This window comes from Eublepharis macularius, chromosome 4, assembly GCF_028583425.1.
Source record: "Eublepharis macularius isolate TG4126 chromosome 4, MPM_Emac_v1.0, whole genome shotgun sequence".
NCBI lineage: Eukaryota > Metazoa > Chordata > Lepidosauria > Squamata > Eublepharidae > Eublepharis > Eublepharis macularius.
This window is the reverse complement of record NC_072793.1, coordinates 55,204,143-55,226,682: the sequence shown is the minus strand read 5'-3', so window position 1 is coordinate 55,226,682 and position 22,540 is coordinate 55,204,143. Positions and strand designations below refer to the sequence as shown.

The window sequence follows — 22,540 nt, the reverse complement described above, 5'->3', positions numbered from 1 at the left end:
GAAGAACATTGATTAATTTGAAATGTGGTGTTGGAGATGAATTTTATGGATACCATGGATGGCCAAAAAGATGAATAAGTGGGGTCTAGATCAAATCAAGCCTGAATTCTCCCTAGAGAACTGACTAAAATGACAGAACTGAGGCTATTATACTATTATCATAAGAAGAGATGAATCGCTGGAAAAGATAATAATGCTGGGAAATGTTAACGGCAGTAGGAAAAGAGGAAGATCCAAAATGTAATGAATTAACTCAATAAAGGAAGCCAGTGCCTTCAGTTTGCAAGACCTGAGCAAGGCTGTCAATGATAGAAAGTTCTGGAGGACATTCATAGGGTTGTCATAAGTTAGAAGTAATTTGATGTCCCATAACACACATACATGACAGGATATCAGAATTACCACTGAAACGTTTATTACAGTTCTATAGATCATCGTACAAGATTTCAACGAGCTATTCTACTATCCTTAGATGCAAATTATACACTTTTGATGTTTTGATTATTTTAAAATGTTGTCATTTTATCACCAAAATTTCTAATTTCTAAAATGTGTTTCAATGTGCATTGTTTGAAAAAACAAGCCCCTCCCCTCTGGGATCTAAATCAGCTGACTGACCCTGCCTTCGGAGAGGAGGAGCTATATCCCAAAAGTAAGGACTGCCCCACTGCTAGGGCCACCAGAGAATAATAACTCTGTGGAACATCATTGTATGTTCAATAATCCAAACAATTATTAAGGTCTAGCAATCCATAATGAAAGGTTGGGAATGTGGATAAAAATACAGCCACAGAAGACAAGGAAGGTAATAATTATGATCACAGCCATCTTGGAAAAGGGGGCCTGCTATTGACTAGACTAGAATACAAATTAGCATCATGGACAATGGGGAAGCTAAATGGAAAGTTACTTGAAATCTTTCCATTTGTTTGGCTTAGCTTTTTGATATTTCAAGCTTTTCCTACTCTCTCTCCCTTTCACATAGCATTGTGAGATTAGCAGGTTGCTTTGGGGCTGAGCAAAAATGATTTTTTTCCCTTTCTCAGTTGGCCTAGCAGAAGAGCTTTTCCACCTTTACACTGCAAGTGTAGTGGAGATAATTAAACAGGTCTAATTCAAGATCAATATTGTCTACTTTGACTAGCAGTGGGTCCCCACATCTTAGGCAGGGATATTTCACATGACCTGATCCTTTTAACTGGAAATGCCAGGGACTGAACCTGGGACTTTAGGATATAAAGAAGGTTCTCTATCACTGAGCCACAGTGCTACCCAAATTCATGTTTATTAGACCCAGAGGTGTCTATGAATTGGAAGAGATAACTGAACCAGACACTGTGGCCTATCTAGTCTCAGAGCTTCAAGAACAAATTCTCAGGGCTGGACAGTGGCACTTGAACCTGCGCATATACAAGCAAACCCTTTAAGCAGCTTCTTAGGAAACCCATCTTAAAGGGGAGGAATGAGATAATTAGCTACAATTCAATATGGGTTAATAATTAGTTTAACTCATGCTTCGCCTCTTTTTGAGGGGGGAGTAGGAAGATATATACTAAAATTAAGAGGGTAGAAAGGCGCAATCCTAAACTCAGGTGTCTTTGCTACATGTTCCTCTCCCTTAGCAGAGTATCCCTCCCTTTTCTTTACCCCCTTGCCACAAACCCACGTCCAACTCAGGCTTAGGCTGACCTTCCCCTACCATGAAGTAAAACTTCTCCTCTTTAAGCCTATGAAGCTGTATACTGGGCTGGGAAGCCTCTGGTAGCGTGGCTGATGTTAAGCTTCAACTTTCCTTCTTGTCCCACCCTTAAGGATTATTAAAAATGGTTACCCAGCCAAGTCTTAGTAGGGGACAGATCCAGGGTTTGCGCTTCCCTTTAGCAGAAACTGGCACACAAGGCTTGGGGAGGTTCAAAAGGTAACAGAAGGTTTATTTACAGTAGGTTAAAGTCAAAAGGCAGGTAGGCAGGTGTTTGAACTGAAGAAACAGAAAGGTTTTTGTACAGGAACTTCACTGGTGTGAGGCACAAAACACTTGGTATAACACTAGGTTGCTGGCTTCTTTTGGAGGTTGACACTGCGTCACAGATGTTACACTTTATATACTCAAACACAAACACAGCACGACTTTCCCTCCTCTCCAGACCTTAAGGGTACTCCACTGAGACAAACCCTTCCTAGATACTGGGCAGGCGTTATAGTTATGAGCTATAACCCTGTTCCTGGCACTGAAGAGGAGACTCCTCTCTACCCACTTCCTTGGCCCTCTATAATTCCCAGATCTCTCAAGTCTAAGCAGGAGTTAGTGCTGGTTTCCCCCACTTTAGTCCTAGGACTAACAGTGCTTCACAAACATTTCTTCCTCACACAGAGGATTCTCTGGCTAACCCTCTCTGGTCATAAGCCAGCCAACTCTTTCACTCCCTTGTTTTCTCTCTTACTCCAACTGACAGCTTCCTCAACATTCCATGGCCGAATCCACATTACCTCCGCGCGTCCCGGTGTTGCGCTAAATGTCCGCGAAACACCCGGAAGTATAGCGTCTTTCAAGCGCGATTTCAGAAATCGCGCTTGAAAGACGCTATACTTCCGGGTGTTTCGCGGACATTTAGCGCAACACCAGGACGCGCGGAGGTAATGTGGATTCGGCCCATCTCCAACTGCCATTTCAGGCTAGCCCCATGGTGTGTGTGTGTGTGTGGGGGGGGGAGGAAATATGTCAATCATAGCTCACTGACTGGAAGTCTCAGCATCTGAAGCTGAGTCCGTCACACCCCTCCCTTGCCCCTGTCTATTATGCTGGGTTTTTTTACAGGATCAGTTTCTTTCCAAATGGAAGAATAAATCAGTGATTGGCATATTTTGTTCCTTTTAATTATTGGTGAGGATGATATTCCCTATAATTTAGAAGGGGGGAAAATGAAGGAAAGGGACTGGCTGGTGATTCCTTTTCCCCACTCTCAATGGGCAGGTCTTGTCAATGAAAAATCTGTGAAAATTGCAGGGCTTCTTTATTTGTCTGGAAATGGAGAGTGGAAAGATGAAGGTAATTTCCAACATTTGCTATGTGTAGGATGCAGCTGCTGAAGGAAAGTTGTTTTCTTATACAGGATTCCATACATTGAGAATGGGGTTGGTCATATCATCTTATATATTAATAGCCAAGTGGCCCTGATCGGAGGATACTTAAATCTGGGAAATGGAGCCATGAACGGACAAATCAGATCTTCCTGCACCTCTGAAAAATGCCCCAAGTTTGCAAAAAAATCTGAAATCTAAAAAAAAATACATTGGGAGGTTTTACAAAACTCAAAATGGTAAAAGGAGTGCCTGTAACCAGATGCCCTCGGCAGCTGTTGCTAGGAAACCATTATTCCAGGCCTGGTTTCTGTTAGGAAAAGACAGGAGGGGGCAGGGCTCTTTCCAGTGCTGTTTGGGACTTTGAGGGAGGACTTATTGGGACCAGGTCCAGAAGCAACCACCAGATGACTTTGATACCGCATTACTTGCATGACTCACCCAGGCCTGGCTACTTGCTACTGTTCAACAACAACAACACCCCCTTCAAGCCAGGGTAGTGTAGAGGCTGGAGTTTCAGAGTGCCATCTGGGAGACCCATGTTTGAATTACCACTCTGTTGTAGAAGCTCACTTGGTGACTTTTAGCCAGTCACACATTCTCAGTCTAACCTACCTCTCAGGATTGTTGTGAGGATAATATGGTGGCAAGGAGAATGACGGAAGCTGCTATGGAGAAAGGCAGCATATAAATGAGGTAAATTAATAAATATAGATGAAAATGGGAGTGCAGATAAAAAGTTGTTTAGTGGGTTTGAAGGACAGAAGAATATATGGAAAGGTGAGCATATAGAGGCTGCCAGGAGGAGGGAAGAGAAAATAGGGTGGGGAAGGGAATAAAAGGAAAAGTGAAGTACTTCCCCAAGTCCTTGCAGATTCCCCAATGTGTAAATGGGCTTGGCTCAGCGGGCACCACACAACTGCACCATAGAGGAGAGGCTGCTGGGGGGGAGGGAGGAAGGTGAAGAGAGGGTGCAGACAAAGGTGCGTGGGAAGGAAAGAAGGAAGTAGGAAAAGAGGGAGAGGCTATGGGGGCAGGAAAGGGAAAGAGAACATAGCAGGAGAGGGGGAGGGAAAATTAGACTCCCCTGCGAATTCTTGCTAATGTCATACTTGTTAAATGTATAATATGCAAACCAGTCCTGAATGATAAATAGCATTCCATTTTTGAACTCAATCATCCACCTGCTATATAATTGTGCCATACTAACTTTATAACTGCATTGTAAAAATGGAGAACAATTTTCTCCAGTTTCATTAGTCTTTTCAATGGTCAAGGTGAATAATACATACTTCGCCTCCCCCTTCCCTATAATGAAAAGGACTTCAATTTAAACCTTCAGCGGTATAGTCACAGTGCTTGAAAATGCAAAATGTGGAATTATGATGTACTTTACTCTAGGTACGATTAAACTATTAATCAATAAGTGATCTTACTAAAAATATCAACAATAATTAGTCATTCAAATTAATTACCTTTCAGCAAATGTTAGCACTCATTTAAACAAGGAGAAAAAAATGTTACTGAAAGGTTTGTGATTTTATCAGGTAAATATGAATCGTGTTTAAAACAGGAGACAAGGTAGCTTATTAAATTGTCTAACTTTAAAAAGACAGTATACGTAAGACCTGACTCACAAAATAAGACAGTATATATAATATGACCCACACCATTGTGCTAGATCCAAAGACACACTTTTGCTTCTTCTCCTTCCACAAGAGGAAGCTTAATATGGATGGGATCCAATCTTATATCTTCATTCAATCCTGTTTATCAGATAAGGGTCGAGAATCCAGGTAGTCAATCTTAGCTCTGTAAGGATGTTGTCCACATCCACAGGCTCCACAAGCTGACCTGTGTTGAAAAAAACCTCCCTGAGCCCTACAACATTGGAGAATTTTTGGCCAGTCTCCAATCTTCCATTTTTGAGCTAGTTGTTAGAATGAGTGGTTGCTTCTTCGCTCCAAGGGTTTTTGGACAAGACTGGACCCATTTTAATCAGAAGAACTGGGTTTGATTTCCCACTCCTCCCCTTGAAGCCAGCTGGGTGACCTTGGGTGAGTCACAGCTTCTAGGAGCTCTCTCAGCCCCACCCACCTCACAGGGTGTTTGTTATGGGGATAATAATAACATACTTTGTAAACCCCTTGAGTGGGCATTAAGTTGTCCTGAAGGGCAGTATATAAACCGAATGTTGTTATTATTATGTTATAAAAATCTTTGTAAAATGATCCCCATAAATATCAACTGAAATCATTAGAGTTTAAAAGCAGAGTTGTACCCTGCTAAGTCCACTGAAGTCAAATAGTGTAACTGTAAATAGTGTAACTTTTCTTATGGTTGCACTGCAAAACAGCTGGATGAGATTCATTTCACAGCTGAACTGAAACCAATAGCACCGGGGATGAGAAAGCCTACACAATAAAAGCAACATTGGTTCTTTTGAGCTCTAGTGACATCTATTTAATATTGTTTGAGCTGCAGGTTTGAGCTGTATGTATGTAGCCTGGTTTTATGCTGATGATCAAAACACAGTATGCAAATTGAATCTATCCCATTTCAATATGGACTTTAAGACTTGAAGTATTGGCATAAGCATTCAATAAAAGTGTAACAAAGACTAATCTCTGTGTCATTCCCTCACCCACACATACGCTGTAATATTCAGCTAAAGGCTGATAAGAATATACATATACACATTCTGTTCACTTCTGTTTTTCCTCTGTTCTCTTATTTTCCATGTCCCCAGCTTAGGTACAGCCCCCCCCCCGCCCATATGTAAGGGCCATTGCTTCATCTACTGAAATGTCTGCCAACAGAAGAATCTATTTACCATTTAAATCTTAGTACTTTAGGTTTGTCTTGTTTTTTTCTCCTTTATATTCACTTTAGAAAGTGACATTTCTAAGCAGTGTTAACAATCCAACTATTAAAACCAACAAGTGCTATTTGGTGTACATTTGGATACATTAAATATTATACTAAGAGGAACCAAGAGAGTGTTTTTTTTAATGTAACTTATGACCCAGTGTAACCCAGCAGAATCTTGGCTATATAGCTCCTACATTGTCTTTTCCAACTGGAGAGTTGGAGGGGGGGGTGGTATTCAAGTCAATAAATGGCTTGTGTCGCTTGGCGAGTAATATGAAATTGCTTCACAGGGAAAACACTCAAAAGAATATAGTTTTCAAGGTCACAAACATTTATTATAAACCCAGCAACTTTTCAATTACAGGTATAACTGAATCATAATTGTTATGAACATAGCAACATTTGTAGAGAAAGGATCTCTGAACGAAGACAAGCTCTGATTTTCACCTATTCACATTGATATGAAGGCAAATGGTCTTCAATCATTCAAAGAGAAAAGCAAGTCCAAAAATGTTGTTTCTTTACAATTCATTTGGAGGTATTGTACTGTATTTTTGTAGACTCTGGTTGTTTAATGTCCCAACTATTATGAAGCCACTGGTTCTCCAAATTATGATGACACATTACTCAGTAGCATTATTATAATGTACTAAAGGAGACTATAATACCGAGGGAGGGGTGGTATTACAACAGTGAGCTCTGATTTCCACCGATTCACACTGTTATGAAGAAAATGCACTGGAAAATAAGTAATCTATTCTCTCTTCCCCATAGTATGTCTCTGTGACGGACTGCACTTTTTAAAAGCCTGTAAGTGCTGTACAAACTTCTGAAGGACTGGTAAAAGTTAATCTCTCACAGACACAGAGAGCTTTGAGTGACAGACTACTCCAAGGAATCCGATTGGGTAGCATGAGCTGGAAAGATAAGGGTCTGCTTTCAGCCTAAGCTGAGAAGAATCAAGTTTGAAGAGTTGGGAAATGGAGTCCTAACTGAAAGAAAACCAAAACTGGGCTAAAGCGTGCCATAAAAAACTTTAGTGATCAATGTGACATTGAGCTTTTAACAATTAATTATTCAAAATCTAAAATTATACGTTGTAGCAGATATTTTAAGAAAACTAACTAGGAAATCGATGGGAACATTATAGGAATCATTTTTACATACAAAGCTAATTTCAGGGCCCATAGAATGGGCCTTTCCAGCAAATGCTGCAGAAAAGAGTGCTAATGCCATCCTTAGATTGTTTTTTAGAAAAGAAGGTACAGGTTTGATATCTGCCGTCTTGAAACTATTTTAAACAAAATCCTTAACTCAACTCTGATACAGATCACAAATAGGACTAACCGCCAATGTTAAGATCCTTGAAAGGGTCCAATATAAATTTCTTAGATCTCTATTTAACGCACTTAGATGTACCTCCAATGTTATTCTTAGACAGAAGCTGGTTTGCCCAAAGTCGCATTAAAAATCTGGGAAAATATAATTTACTACTGGCTAAGAATTCACCTTGAACTGAAGGGTTTAATTCCCTTGCTGTTAGCTTCCTACCCTTATCCTATACGGTGCTCAAAGATAGCTGATAAAAGAAACTGATTGGCTTGGACCCAGAAGCGCTGTTTGACATGGGGCTTAACAAAGCAAAAACTCTAATCACTCAAAGATTAACTGACATACAGCCCAATCCTAAGCCCCAAGTCAGCACCCCCACCTGTGCATCGACGTAAAAGTGGCACTGCTCCACTACTCCCTATGGACTTTTGAAGGAGAGTCACACTGGTGAGAGAGCTCGGCAAGGTGAGGCATGGCTGCTGCTAAGAGCACCCGCCCGCCGTTTCCCTGACAACCCCGCCCACACCAGTCAATGGCCGCATTGCTACTGTGACAGGCAGGCAAGGGGCAAGTAGCGGCACAGCCAATGGGGAGGCCATGACACCTGCTGCCCACCAACACCCCCCCACCAGGGAGCAGGCATCTCTACCGGGGGGGGGGGGGGTAAAGGTGCAGACTGGGCACCCACCCTCTCGCCCATCCAACCCCCAGTTCTGATGAGGGCCAGGGCAGTGGCTTCAGCTCTGCATGCCTGCAAATCCCACCACCACCACCACTGCCACAAGAAACAGGTTCCCCCTCCCTGAAAAGTGGGATCAGAAAGGCAGCAGTACCTGGTAAGGGTTGCACTTGCAGTCTGCTGCACTTGGGATCAGCCCCCAGATTCCAAGAGGCAGGGGGGGGCAAGTCCTTCAATGAGTGACAGGAATGCCCACTGGAAACCATGTGAGAGGCCAGAATGCCCATTGGAGGTGATAGGGGTGAAAAGCCACACTATTTGAACACATCACTGCATCACAAAGATGCGAGGAGAATGTGGGTTGAACCTCGAGAGCCATGCTCCTGTCCTGGGGTGACACCCCTCAGAGTGGACTGATGGCCTGCGTGATCAGAGAAACTGCTCCAGGGGCCATCATCCACCCCCTCCCCACGCCAGATTTCCCAAGTTCATCCCTGCCTCCACAAACAGGGGAAAAAAGGATGGTCCATCCTCCCGGTGGAGGAGCCCCAAAGATCCCAAGATGTCGCTCCACATCCCCCACCTCTCCCTTCCCCTGCATGCAAAGGTCAACTGCCTGGCTTATCAGATTCCCGCAACTCTGTCTGTCAGAGAATGAAAGTCCTCAGTGGTGTCCCCCTGCCAGACATTCATGGGCCACACTTCAATGACACTTGCGGATGATCACCGGGGGCTGGAACAGCCATGTTCCTTGGTTTCCCTGACAAGTTACAATCTGCCAGAAGGCCCATTGGAGGTGATGGGAGTGAAAAGCCACACTATTTGAACACATCACGTGTGGCAAGAGACCCAGCCCTGTCCGAACTCCAGCCCAATCTGTCACATTCTGGTAGGGTGTCCATGTGTGGGAGCAGCTATGGTAGCTCCAGTGTCACAGGTCCAGCCTGCAACCAGATGATGCTTGACCATCTGGTGAGAAAGCGCTGTGCATCGGAATAGTCTTAACCTGTGAGGGAGAAAGTCAAGGGGCTGAGCATCCTCTGGACTTCGCTCTTCTTTCCTTGTGCAAGTGCAAAGTGCTCCCAGTTTTAAGCTAAGCCCCCCAGTGAACTCATGACCCAAAACCACGAGTATCCACTCTCCTGCCTTGTGCACAAAGTCTCTGTGGCAGGAGGCTCCGGCCGCCTCCCACTTACCTGAGTTCATGGAGGTGCAGGGTGCTTGAGCAGTTGATTGGGCACAGGGAGGGGGGGCTCACCCACCACAGATGCACATGCAGATTGATCCCTGTGGTAGTTGCCATCCTATGCCCAGTTTGGACCATGTGGGTGGGGCCAGGTGCCAGGAGGATGGCCCAAATTTTCCTGTTCAATGAGCACCTATGGCCTACACCTCTTTTTCTCATGGTGTAACTTGCTGCTGCTGCAGGGGACATTCCCGGTCACGTGGGAACTTGTGCCGCACTTCTGCCTCTGCTCAGCCACCAAGCATGCCCGGCGGCAGCGACCCATCTGCGGCAGTGCACCTCGGGCAGGCACCGGTGGAGAGGGGGTTACGTCCACATAAGTGCCCATGCAAGCCTTAGTTCTCTTCCTCTACACTTTCCACATCCCCACTTAGGATTGTAAAGATAGAGTCCCAAAATGACAAGGCAATACTCCCTTTAAGTTATAAGAGCTTTAAAAAATGATTGAGCTATACCGTATCCCCATATCTTTCGAATATCACAAATGAGAGATGTAGATGGGCCCTTTCAAGAGCATGATTCAATGTATTCCCCTCTGCAGTTCTATATGGGAGATTCTCTCACGTGCCTTTGCAGCAGCAATGTTGTCCCTCCTCAAATAAAGTGGTTGAGTCTATTACACACATACTTTTGCACTGCAAATTCTATCCCACTACTTCCCAGACTTAAGCCATTACAATATTATATTGACTTTAGCCCTGAAACTCTTCGAATATATGTCTTAGAAGATAGCCAGAAAACAGACACACACATATATACACGTTCTTATCTTTTATGTATTAATTCATTTTAAATATTTAAAAATGCCTCTTTTATCTGTATTTAACTTGGCTGGTCTTTTGATTTGAATTGAAAGCAGTTTTACAACAAAAGGGGAACTGGGGAAAAATTGGCAAGGAAGTATGGGAAGTAGGTGCACTCCCATTTGTGCCAACAAAAGGGGATAGATCTTCTAAGGAGAGGAGAGACTATCCCTACCCAGTCAAACAGGGAGGTAGCTCTGGAGGGTGAAGAGATCCCTGGTTGGATGTAGTTGGAAACTAACTTTCGGAGACCTTATGATTTAGTCAAAACCTGAAGGAAACCACTGGTGTTTGAGGAGAAGGGGTTTGTGGTACTAGAAAGTGGGTACCCACATTCTTTAACCCCAAAGAGATAGAGAATATTAAAAGAAAGTGTACTAGAGTGTTTGGGGAAAACACAGGAACAAAAGCCTCTAAATATAAGAATGTAAGTATCTGTGAAGAGCATAGAACTAAAGTATGTGACTGTACTTATTTTGCCTCAGAGATTTCTCTGTTGAATTACCTTAGAATTGTTCAGCCCCTAACTTCACCCGACCTTTCCCCTTTCAAATAAATTAAATAGTTTGTTACTTTTGAATTTTAGAAAACCCTCTGGTGCCGTTTCTGCTGTTTAAGGACAAAGAAGAGGGAAAGAGGAGGAGGGAACATCATAGTCTCAAGGGTCATAGAATCCATCCTGAAGAACCAAACTACCATAATAATATCTATCAAACCCAGATGAACCACGTATTGAAGAGGAACAAAAAATACTTTTTGTTGTTTAGATTAGTAAATTCCCTGAGACATCAAAGGATTTCTAGGCTGAATGGTACTAGGAAGCTTGAAAATGTAAGCTCTAGGGATCTCTAGATCCCTTACATGCTGCATGCTGTGGGGTGAGGCAGTTGATGGGTCTTATCTTTCTGCAGAATTTTATGAAGGAGATGCAAGTTGTGGTTATTGGCCATTTTGAGCATTGAGCCAGGGCAGGATGCCCAATTGCTGATGAACCTAATTGGGCAGCCTCCTAGGAATTTTGCATTCACCTGTGCTTCTATGAAGATAGTTTCAAGTGTGTAGGCCTGTTGGTTTGCAGTAGAAGAACAAGCGCATTAGTACCTTAAAATACAAGATTTCCAGGGCATAAGTTTTCAAGAGTTCAAGTTTTCAAGAGTCAGGAGTTTGACTCTTGAAAACATGCCCTGGAAATCTTGTTGGATCATTTAGGTGCTACTAGACTCAAATCTTGCATTAACGAGCTGAGTTTTAGGCAATCCTAAACAAAGTTACAGCATTATAGGCCCACTGAATTCAACTCTTTTCAGGATTCCACTGTAAAATATGTAAGAGTTTATGTTGCCAACCTCCAGGTGTGACCTTGAGATTTCCAGATCATAGAGATAAGTTCCCCTGGAGATAATGGCTGCTTTGGAGGGTGGTGTCTGTGGCATTATATCCTTTTGAGGTCACTCCCCTTCCCAAACCCTGCCTTTCCCAGGCTTCATCCCCAAATATCCAGAAATTTCTTGACCCAGAGCTTGCAATCCTAAAGATATCTGAAGTTCAATAGCTGTCTAAAAGCTTTAGGATTTCAATGAGACCAAATCGACTTTTTATTATTTCTTTCAAAATAGTATCTTGCAATGTCAACCCAAATGAGTTTTAGAAATAGCTAGTGGCAATTGAAACATTATAATGAAAAACATTATAAAATTAACAATATTATCCAAATCAATAAAACAACAAGCAAATTCAGGTCAATCCCAAAACAAAAGTAGATTTTTGTGATGAGAGCCAACGACAGTGCAGTTAAGTAGCACAGCAAATCTAAAATGCCTGTGTTCTTAACTTCACATATGCTCACTAAATCAATCTTTAACGAATAGGAAACATACATGAGAAAAACATACATATTATTGTTCATAAATGGTTAAATATCCACATTATAAAGTCTCCCGTTATAGAAAGTACTTATTTGAATGTTTAAGTTGACTACAGAAGTGTGGCAATTTCATAATATTCCCAATTTGTTTGCCTGTGTTTAAATTAAATTCCTGTATCTTCTAAAATAACCTTTAAAAGGTGAATCTCACCACTAAGAAAATATTGCAAAAAATAAAAATTACAACTGATTTCTTCCTGGGAAATTCATTTGAAAATAAAGAATCAGAAAGCTTACATTTAAAAAAACCCTTCATCCTGTGGTTTGAAGTGTAGATTGGAGAAAATAAAATAAACATTTAGCATAGGAGCAGAAAGCAAAGGCTCAGATGACTAACCAGGAAGAAGAGACCATTTGGGTTGTTTCAATCGTTCAACTCTGGCACCATGCTGTCTAGTCATATAAAAGCTGTAATTGAAACTATGCAATATATACAACTATTTCAGAGTAATTTCCCATGTACTAAACATGATCTGATCTGACAACATGCTTGGAGCCAAGATTTTTGAATTTTAAGTATTTGCAGGGGCAGACTGATTCTCATTCCCCCGGAAAATATTAGGTAACAAGGGCACTAAAAAATGCTCTGCTGCATAGAATTTGTAGCATTTTCTAAGTGAACACTTTTGGCTTTGGTCAACAAAAAATATTAACCATTTGATGAGCACAAATTAAAACAAAGAGGATGCGCTCAAAATAAAAAGTGTAATTTTCCATAGAAGACTTGTAGTTAGAAAGTTTCCTTTTTTCATTTCATTTTTTGAATAGGATAGATCATGGCTGTCTTGTTCTTAGATCATAAAAGCAGCCTTACTGAAGCAAGTCCAATAGTCTATCTAGTACAGCATTTTCATTGTTTCACACAGTAGCTATCCAAGCGCTTCCAGAAGACTTCCTCATTAGGGTGGAATTGAAGTTAGCTGCCCCCTCCTGCTTGGACAACTAGCAGAGATTTATGCTTGCCAGTGGAGACTAATGGATCCAAATGGACTTCAAAATGCTTTGCAGAATTTCTCTGGTCCTGCTGGCAGCTCACTCGATGGGCTTAGCAATTCATTCTACCTAGGACTACCCTTTAAGATGCTCCGTAGACTTCAGGTGGTGCAGAAGGTGACTGCAGAAGGTGGTCACCATGGTCAGCTCAAATAACACTGATTTTGAAGCAGCTGCTCTGGTTACCAATTAGCCTCCAGATTCAATTCAAGGTATTGGTCCTCACCTTAAAGCACTTCATGGTCTGGGAACCTCATACCTTCAGGTCCAGCTTTCCCATTAAGGTCTAATGCTAGTATTCAGTCTGCAAGGAGGACCTAAATAGTTTAAAATTGTAACCCTTCTTAAATTATCATGTGAGTGTGGTCATTCCTAAGACATTTAATGTCAATACATATAAGTGCTTTTATGATGATCAATACAAAGAAATGTCTTGCTAGAATACTGAAAGAATTCACAACATGTCTCAAGTAGATATTTAAATTATTTGCTTATTACATGACATGGCCTGCCTGATATCACTATGGCAAACTTATGACAGTGAAAAAAATCTCAAAACCAAATAGCAGATTGTTGCTATCCTTTAAATTAGGATCATGTTACTAATGTTTATTTCACTGCCAGCTGAGAAGAGTTGGATTCCTGCAGGGCCGCTGGTAGCATTTTGTAAATTTCTTCTAAACAGAGGTCTTTGGAGCACAAGCACAGCAATTTGATTTATCGAAAAAAATCACAGAGAGGAATCATCGTGGGTTTTTTTCTTGGTTGGAACATGTTTGGTATGAAAATGTAACGGGGCTGCCACTTGCCATTGTTATCATAATGATTACTTAAGTTATAACTGGGACAATAACAGAAACAGAAATATAAAAACACAAATATAAAGCAAGTATAACAAAGCATAAGAAACAAACTCACGGCAGATTTTGAACAAATGCCCCATTTCGAATTCCCCAACAGAAACAACAAAGAATAGTTTTCAATGCCTTTCTAGGTCAGGCTTTTTCTCTTTTTTCCTTTGAAGCATATGAACACATCTGTGAAACATGCCTGCTTGACTTTGTAATTCTGTTTCTAATCACCCCTGGTTGCACTGGGAATTCAAAGGAGAAATGTTAAGCATCTCTGTTTATGAAGTGAAATTAGCACAAGCCTCACCCTCTTCCTTTCATTTCTGTTTACAGAAATTTGAACTTTGGCTGCACATGGCTGTGAAACCATTTTATTTGCCAATATAACTTGTGCAATTGTCATTTTTACACAGCTTGCATTGCTTCCTGTGTTGCTTGAGACAGTTGACAGCAACAACTGCTTTACATCCTTAATCTAATTTGTCCTAATGTAAAAGGCTCCTAGTACCTACATAACTTATGACACCAAAAGGATTGTATAAAGCACAGATACATAATAATTTTATTTCTGTTAAACTAACATCATACAATGAAATTATGTAACATCTGAAGACTTTGTGAAATCAGGCCATAGTGTATAGATCTGTTTTTCTGTAACTTAGTAACATGAAAAAATAAGTGTTGCAGGTACAAATGTCTATACCTGGTGCTCAGCTGTGTATACTAATCTTATTTCCAGTATATGTGCATGCAGTGATGCATCATCACAACATAGTCCAGGAAGACTCCGGGTCATTGTGTTATATATAAGCAGCAATTCATTTCAATCACTTTAGTTGCTAATGGGAGCCAGTGTCTCTAAAACAGATGTTCCCAGCTGATAGGCAGAAACTAGAATGGACATTTTTTTTCTTCCTGTCATTCATATTTCTCTATTTCATGCACAGTAATAATTACTTGGGTACAGCTGCTACTTGAAACTAGTCTGCACAGTCCACTCAAGATGCAGGTCTCGCTCCATAAATAAACACACCAGTAGTAAGTGGCTGTGGGTCACAGAAAAGTATATGGAGTACATACTTTTTAACATTATTTAATCATATTTATATACCACCCTCCCCACGAATGGGCTCAGAGCGGCGCACAACAATAAAATGCAGAGTTACAGAGTTAACACCATAAAATACAGGAAATCGAGCACAACAATCCAAAAATCAATCCAAAAAAACTTACACAAAGTAATAATTAGAATAGTCACTACTGCTTGGGGCAACATGCAAAATAATTTGGAAGAGGATGGACCTGGAGCGGTTAGAATGTTAGCTTTAACACACATGAAAGTGTACTTGTTTGGGGACTATATGTAGTCAGAACAGGCACTTAAAAGACAGTTACAGGGAGAGGATATAATTGAACTTTTAACCTGCTAACAGAAAGCAAGAGAGAGATTTCTAGTATATTCAATGTCCTGTTCTCTTTTTTAAATATTTAAACTTTTTCTGTTCAACAAAACAACCCCACAAATCCATAAAGCATAGTTTTCCCAAACAAAATAACAAACTAATGTGATTACAGAGTGTCACATTTACCTTACCTCCGGGGCCTCATCAGAAGGACTCCTTGACATGGATATGGGTCAGGTAGCCCAATGGTTCTTTCTTAACCCATGTTCTTGACTGATTTTCTTCTCTCTCCTCTTTTTTTGGGAGGTCCACCCTGTTTTCTCCATGTGCTCCCCTAGACTGGCCTGCCCATCTCCCAGGTGCTCGCCTATGAACTGGTAAGTAAAGAGGTCATGATTCCACATCCCTCTTCATTCTGCATCCTTTCATGGGCAAAATATCACTTTTGGCCTAGCCATATTAATTTCTAGTTGTGTTGGTCTGAGCACCATGCTGCAACCTGGGACTGGAGGCCATCTGACAGCTCACACAGAACTAACTACCTGCCACACGTGTACATGAAAGCCACACTTAAGACAACATTGACGAACAATGGTTGCATAGAAAGAATGAGATATGATGATCCTGAAGAAATCTACAGTATTTCCCTGAGGACTTTAAACCTTTTAAAAAAGGAAGAGTGAATTGAATAGGTAATACTAATTTTCAGAGGGTCAGATATCAACAGCTCATGCTAGGCCACAGTTCTTATGTTATTACTTGTCTAGAAACCACCTGATGTGATTCAGAAATAATTCCTTTCCAAATGAAGTAAGGATTCTAGTCTGAATTCTAGTTGGAATGGAATCTCATACTGTCCTAATTCAGAGTATGTAAACATGTTACACTTACATATTAAATCTTCCTTTCTAGACCTCATTTAGCTCACTATATTTTCTCTTCTGACTAACCCCAGCTCTCCAAGAACTTTGGTAAAGAGTCTTTCCCAACATGATTTGCCACCTGAGAGCCTGGGACTGAACCTGGGAGTTGATTAGAACAAACTACGTAGCAGAGAATCATGACCAGGCCACTCTCCTAACAGATGCACCTTGGTTGACATGAACATTTTGAACTAGTTAGTATTTGGTTTAAAATAATGTAAGTGTCCTGTAATTTTAAAGTTTAAGAAGAAATAGTACTAGAAAGAATGTTTAAACTTCTTTATTTTGTTCTTTACAGTGGAATCCTACATAGAGTTACTCCCGTCTAAATTCATTGAAATCAATGGGCTTAAACTAGGGTAACTCTGCTTAGTATTTCAGTGATACTGAGTTTGCTTCCCCCTGCCCCATTTTTTGGTTTCTTGATGAAGATAAAAATACTGAGAATTTTTTTTCTTTCTGAAACTGTTGCATAGAATCTAACACTCATTTGTGAAGGGGTGGGGGGAGTTGTGTGAGAAAACCCACCCATCCTCTTCTCCAGCAGTACTTGTGGTTGCAGGAAAATTATTGATTTCCACACTCCAACACACTGTTGCTGAGAAAATAAACTTCCACTTTCCTAGTAATGCTCCAATAGTAGTTTCATGTTACTTGTTTTTATTTTATTTATGTCATTTATAGTCTGCCTTTCTCACTGAGACTCAAGGAGGATTACAGTCTGAATCAACACAGTCAAAATCAAAGGCATTTCAATACACATGTAATGGGTATTTACATGTAAATTTGCAAAGATTTAAAATCAGCAGAAATCCAATAGGGCCCATGTCTTAACTAATCAGGATTCATCACACGCTCTGATAACCACCCAGACACTACTGAACCCCGCCCCCCCCTTTGCTTCACATTATTTTGTTACTATAATGGTTTCTTTAAAAAGTTTTTTTAAATATTATTTTTTTCTGGAAGGATAGCACTCCTATTGTATTATTCCAGTGACAGTACCAAGGCATTCATTCAACTGTGAGAATGTCCACTGGTGGAGTTAGAGAGTGATTTTTAACTGCTTCTTTTCTCCCATAGCAGAACTGCAACTCTTTCCCTATGTTGTCTCTTGATTCTCTGTCCCCCAAGAGCAAAATGCTGGGCTACAGCATGAGGTGAGCACTGAAGCTCCACCTTGCTGACAGAAATCCCTCAATCACTAGAGAGGCTGCATTCGATCCAACCCACCCATAAACTCCTTCAGACTGCACTTCCTTGTCATTTCATAGATTTGGTAATTACAACTCCTGAAGTATGTTCTCAGGTCATAACAGAGTTGAGCAGTTTGAAGGACAATTTGTTGTCTCCAAGGACACAACTCTTCTGACCTCCACTTCTGAGATAATTAATGAACAAAGGTTGCTCTGTACAGAAGCCATAAATATACCCTTTTCCTGAATTGTTCTTACATGTGTGACTTTCCCATGCTGCCTTGGAGCCCTCTTATATGGATTTTTTTAAGTGAGCAGGAAATTCCATTACTGCATGCAAGGCTACTCTCATGAAATGGGAGCTGTTAACATGTCCATAGCTCACTAGTGCTAATACAGTAGGGGGAAAGGGTGCTAGCAATTTAATTTCCATCTGAAAAATCCTAAAGAAGCATAGCTTGAAAGGTAGTTTGTTAAATTACCTCCATGCTTATACAGGAGGAAAACATCAGAGAGAAGGCTGGAAAAAAAGGGGAATTAGGACAGTACTTTAGATTATTATTGCCAGTGGGTGGATTCTCTAGCATGCAATAGAGATCCAATTTGAATTTTCTGAAGATGTTTATGACAAAATTGGATCTGTTGATGGGTAAGCACCATTTAAAATCAACTGAATCAGAAAGCTGCAAATGATCTTGCTTACTAAAAGCAGCATTGATAATTATTCAATGAATTTGACAATTTAACTCCAGCAGTGAAGTATATAAGACTCCTGCTGATACTGGTCATCTGAAAAATCATGATTTATAGCTACACAGTACATGCTTACTTAATATATTTTTCCAGTAAGGAATCAAAACAAAATAAGTGCCCTAACCACATGGCTAGTTCCTTCAAATAGATAAAAAAGTAAATCGAACTCTAATGAGTGGATTTAGCACAGCTGATTTACTTGAAATCAAAAAGAGTCCAGTAGCACCTTTAAGACTAACCAATTTTATTGTAGCATAAGCTTTTGAGAATCACAGTTCTCTTCATCAGATGCTGGGAACTCATAAGTATACAACATGCAGAAGTGACAACATAGTCAAGTTACCATTGCATAGTTTATAAAAAAAATCATGAGCTGAATATTAGTTTGAACAAATAGATTAATGTTTTGCAGAACTTGTTTCTGAACTATGAACACAAGATTCTTGTCACGTGCAGCTAAGTACGAAGCATTACTGGAGAGCTCTGATTTCAGCATTATTTATATCGCATTTACTGTGTTGTAACTTTGCTCATTCACTGAAGTTACTTCTGATCTACATCGGCCATGACAGCTCCATATATGATGTTTTTATCGCTAATTTTGATAACTGCATCCTTCAGGACCAATATTTCATATCTGCCCTCTGGTATTATGCAGCTTCTGGGCAGAGCTTTGGCTGTTAGACTGATTGATGTAGTGTCATGGCATCTTCCATCTGTTTGTTCTACACAAAAACAGAGGATGGTTATATTTTTCCCTTTTAGGCAAGAAGTGGTCTGGTCTGATGCAGTGACTAGTACAGCATGGCCATCTGAAGCAGTCTTCACCTAATAAATAATAAAAGACATTAATTCACCTTGTATTAGTTCACTTTCATAAGGGAATACAGAAGTGTGAGAACACAAGTCTGGCATCTGCTTCATTGTAGAAGAATATAGTACTTTAATGCCATTAAAGCAAGAGAATAGAAATTATTGCAGGCGTTTATTGTAAATAGTAATTGTAATTAGTCAGTGAGATCTTTGGGAACAAGCTGACATTTTTACTCCTTGCAACTGCTATTCTACAGTTAGGGGTCCTAGCCAAAGCAAAAAACCTGTAATTGCTAATCTCAGAGAGATTTGAGTGACAGGCTACTCTAAGGCATCTGACTGGAGCGTGAGCTGGAAAGAGTAGGGTCTGTTTTTCAGTCATAGCAGAAAGAGAAATGGAGTGTGAAAATTTCCAATACTGAGTCCTAACGAAGAGAACTTTTAACACTGACAGGAGAAATGGGGAAAGCTGGCAAGGAGGCTTGGGACATAGATGTCGACTCCCAAATGGGCCAAAGAAAGAGAACAGATTTTCTAATTAGAGGAGAATTTTCCTACCCAGTCAAACAAGGAGGTAGCTCTGGAGAGTGAAGAGATCCCTGGCTGAGTGTTGTGGGAAACTGACTGTGGATACCTTCAGATTCAGTTAACGACTGAAGGAAAGCACTGGTGTGTGAAGAGGAGGAGACTGGGGTACTAGAAAGTGGGTACTAGCCTTCCTAACCCCAGAAGAGAAAAAGAATCCTAAAAGAAAGTATACTAGAGTGCTTGGGGGAAAACAAGGGAACCAAAGCCTCAAAGCATAAGCCTTAAGTATCTGTGAAGAGCTTAAGAACTGAAGTCTGTGCATGTTCCGATTTTACCTCATATTATGCTTATAGATTGTTAGCATTATTTATTTGCTGAGAAGCTACAGATATCCCTCTGTTTTAAAATAAAAGTATAATATAAACAGGACATTTAAAAACAAAGTAATTAATAAATCACATTGAAAAAGTATATATATATATACACTTAGAAGAGCTAGGAACTCTAAAAATGTACAGTAATGCCAGATGCTAACACCAGTTGTAGTTGACTATATTTCTTTAAAAAAATTCTAGCATACCCTTGTCCGGGGTCTGAGCCCCAGCCCCCAGACTTGACAAGAGGGAACAGCAGGTCAACTGGTCAGCCAGCAGACAATAGGTCAACCGGTCTGACTGGCAAGCAGAGGGGGCAGCCGGGGGACAGCAGGTCAACCCCTCCCATGGGCAAATGGAGCCAGAACCTGCCTGTGCCAGGGGCAAGGGGCAAAGGCCCAGAGCCTCAGGAGGCAGGGGGAGACAGAAGGAGGCCAGCGAGTCCCACTCCCCTGGGGAAGGAAAGGGGACTAAGCAAGGCAGAAGGGGGCAAGGGCAGAGGGATTGGGGGCCCAGCAGTCACCCACCCAAAAACCTTACCTGAGGAGGAGAAGCAGCAGCAGCCCCAACAACCCAAAGCCACGCCCCAGCTAGAAAATAGTAGCCTGGCCCAGGAGTTGCCAAAAGCCAAGCCACTCCAGGTGGGGCTATTGGAGGCACTCTGCAGGAAGCCCTGGGCAACCAGCCAAGGAGCCGCAGCTGGACCCACCTTCAGCCATCAGCTCAGCCAGGCAGGCCAGGCTGCTAGCCAGGGGATTGCAGCTGGACAGGCCTGCAGCAATCAGCCAAGGCAGGGAGGCTGGGCAGCCAGGGAACAAGGCACAGCTGGTGCTGGTCAGTGGGGCCAGATCAGCTACCCCAGCTGCGACTGCTTGGTGCAGCCCAAGACCAGGCTGGAAGAGGGGTGGGACAGTAGAAGGAAGCCCTATAAAAGCTGGCTGGGAAGAGCCCTGGGGTGGTGGGTGTGAGTAGGGAGTGATGATGTGGAGTGAGAGCGGTGCGATGCAAGTGTGGAGGTTTGGAAAAGAGCTCTGGGAGGAAGAAGTGAAAGAGGACGCAGAGGGTAAGCAGGCCAGGTTGAGCAGGCCAGCGAGTGGACTGAGAGGGAGTCTGGGTGAGGTATACCGCCCCTCCTTCCACAGAGCAGGGTCCTGCAGAATCCCTGGCCCCCCTATGACGTCAGGAGCAGACCGCACAGTGCCACGCCCAGTGGCAGCGGTGGCAAGCCCTGACAAGTTGGTGGCCCGTACGGGGAGAGACGTTCTGACGCAGGCGCCAGTCAAGGGGCGGCCTCCCAAGGCCGCCGCCCCAGCGGAGCTTGGACTGTGGCTGGAGGAACGCCAGGATAGGATGTGGGGAAAGCTGGAGGCAGCCTACCCAGCCGCTCCAGTGGAACTAGCACAGACAGCGGAGCTGCGGTTGCAAGCCGGCGCGCTCACAGAGGCCTTGCCAAGGGTTTGTGCCCTCGTTTGGGAAAATAACCCACCGCCTGGCAAGCAGGTGCAGAGTCTATGCGCCACCGTGAAGATAGGCCGGCTGATCCTACAAGCCCTGTTAGACTCTGGGAGTGCAGTCTCAGCAATTCGGCCCCAGCTCCTCCCAGCTGCTACCCCAGTGCACCGCTGGATACCGGTGACGGATGTGATGGGCCGCACCCAGCCGTACCCTACGGCCCTAATCACGATAGAGTACCTAGGGGTCTGCCACCAAATGGAAGTTGCCCAGTTAGCTCACCTACCCGTGCCAATGCTGCTGGGAAGAGATGCCCCGGGGTTCTTCAGGCTCCTCCAGCAGGCAGCGAAGAAATTGGGAGGAGACACCCCAGGGATCGCCGAGTCTCGGCTGAAGGCGGCAGGGGAATTGACAGACCCCCAAGTTGCCACCGCTCTGCAAGTGGAGGAGGCCGACGACCCGGGAGAGGGTCCCTCCACCAGACCAGGAGCAGAACCACGGACTGGAGACCCAGCTGGGCCCCCGGCCGATCGCCCATTCTGTGACGCCCAAGGGGCAGATGAGTCCTTGCAGCGCTTACGAGAGACGGCAGCTCGTGAGGAGGGGCTAGTGCGGGATGAGCGGAGGTCCCAACGGCTCCCGCGCATCGAGAAGCAAGGAGGGGTTTGGGTTCGCATAGCTCGCGCCCCAAGTGGCCAGGGGGAGGTCCGCCAGCTATTGGTGCCGACTGCCTACCGGGCCGAAGTCCTCCGCACGGCCCATGAGCATGCGTGGGCCGGGCATCTGGGGCACCACAAGACCCTGAAGAAGATCCTTGAGCAGTTCTACTGGCCCTCCGTGAATGCCGACGTGAAGGCCCACTGCCGCTCGTGTCCCACCTGCCAGCGGGTGGCAGCCCGCCGCCCACCGAAGGCCCCCCTCTCCCCACTACCCGTCATGGGGACGCCCTTCCAACGCATCGCGATGGACTTCATCGGACCGCTGCCACGCACACCCCGGGGCCACCGCTTTGCCCTGGTGATTGTGGACTACGCCACACGGTTCCCTGAGGTCATCCCGCTGAGGACCATGCAGACCCCGGGGGTGGTCCGGGCACTGTCCAAGTTCTTCGCGATGGTGGGGCTGCCGGATGAAATCTTGACAGATCGAGGAGGCCCGTTCCGTGCCACCGCCATGCGCCAACTCTGCCAGAGTTTGGGGATCCGGCAGGTGTTCACCTCGGCTTACCACCCTCAGACAGACGGTTTGGCAGAGCGGCTGAACCAGACCATCAAAGAGGCCCTGAAGAAGATGACACGGGAGAAGCCTCATCAGTGGGATC

General features: G+C 43.1%; 1 protein-coding gene across 10 annotated transcripts in view; it reads right to left on the bottom strand.

Moving 5' to 3' along the window:
- Positions 1-22,540, bottom strand: part of TENM2 (teneurin transmembrane protein 2) — a 1,076,616-nt gene that overhangs the window by 935,478 nt on the left and 118,598 nt on the right. The gene's annotated exons all lie outside the window — the stretch shown is intronic.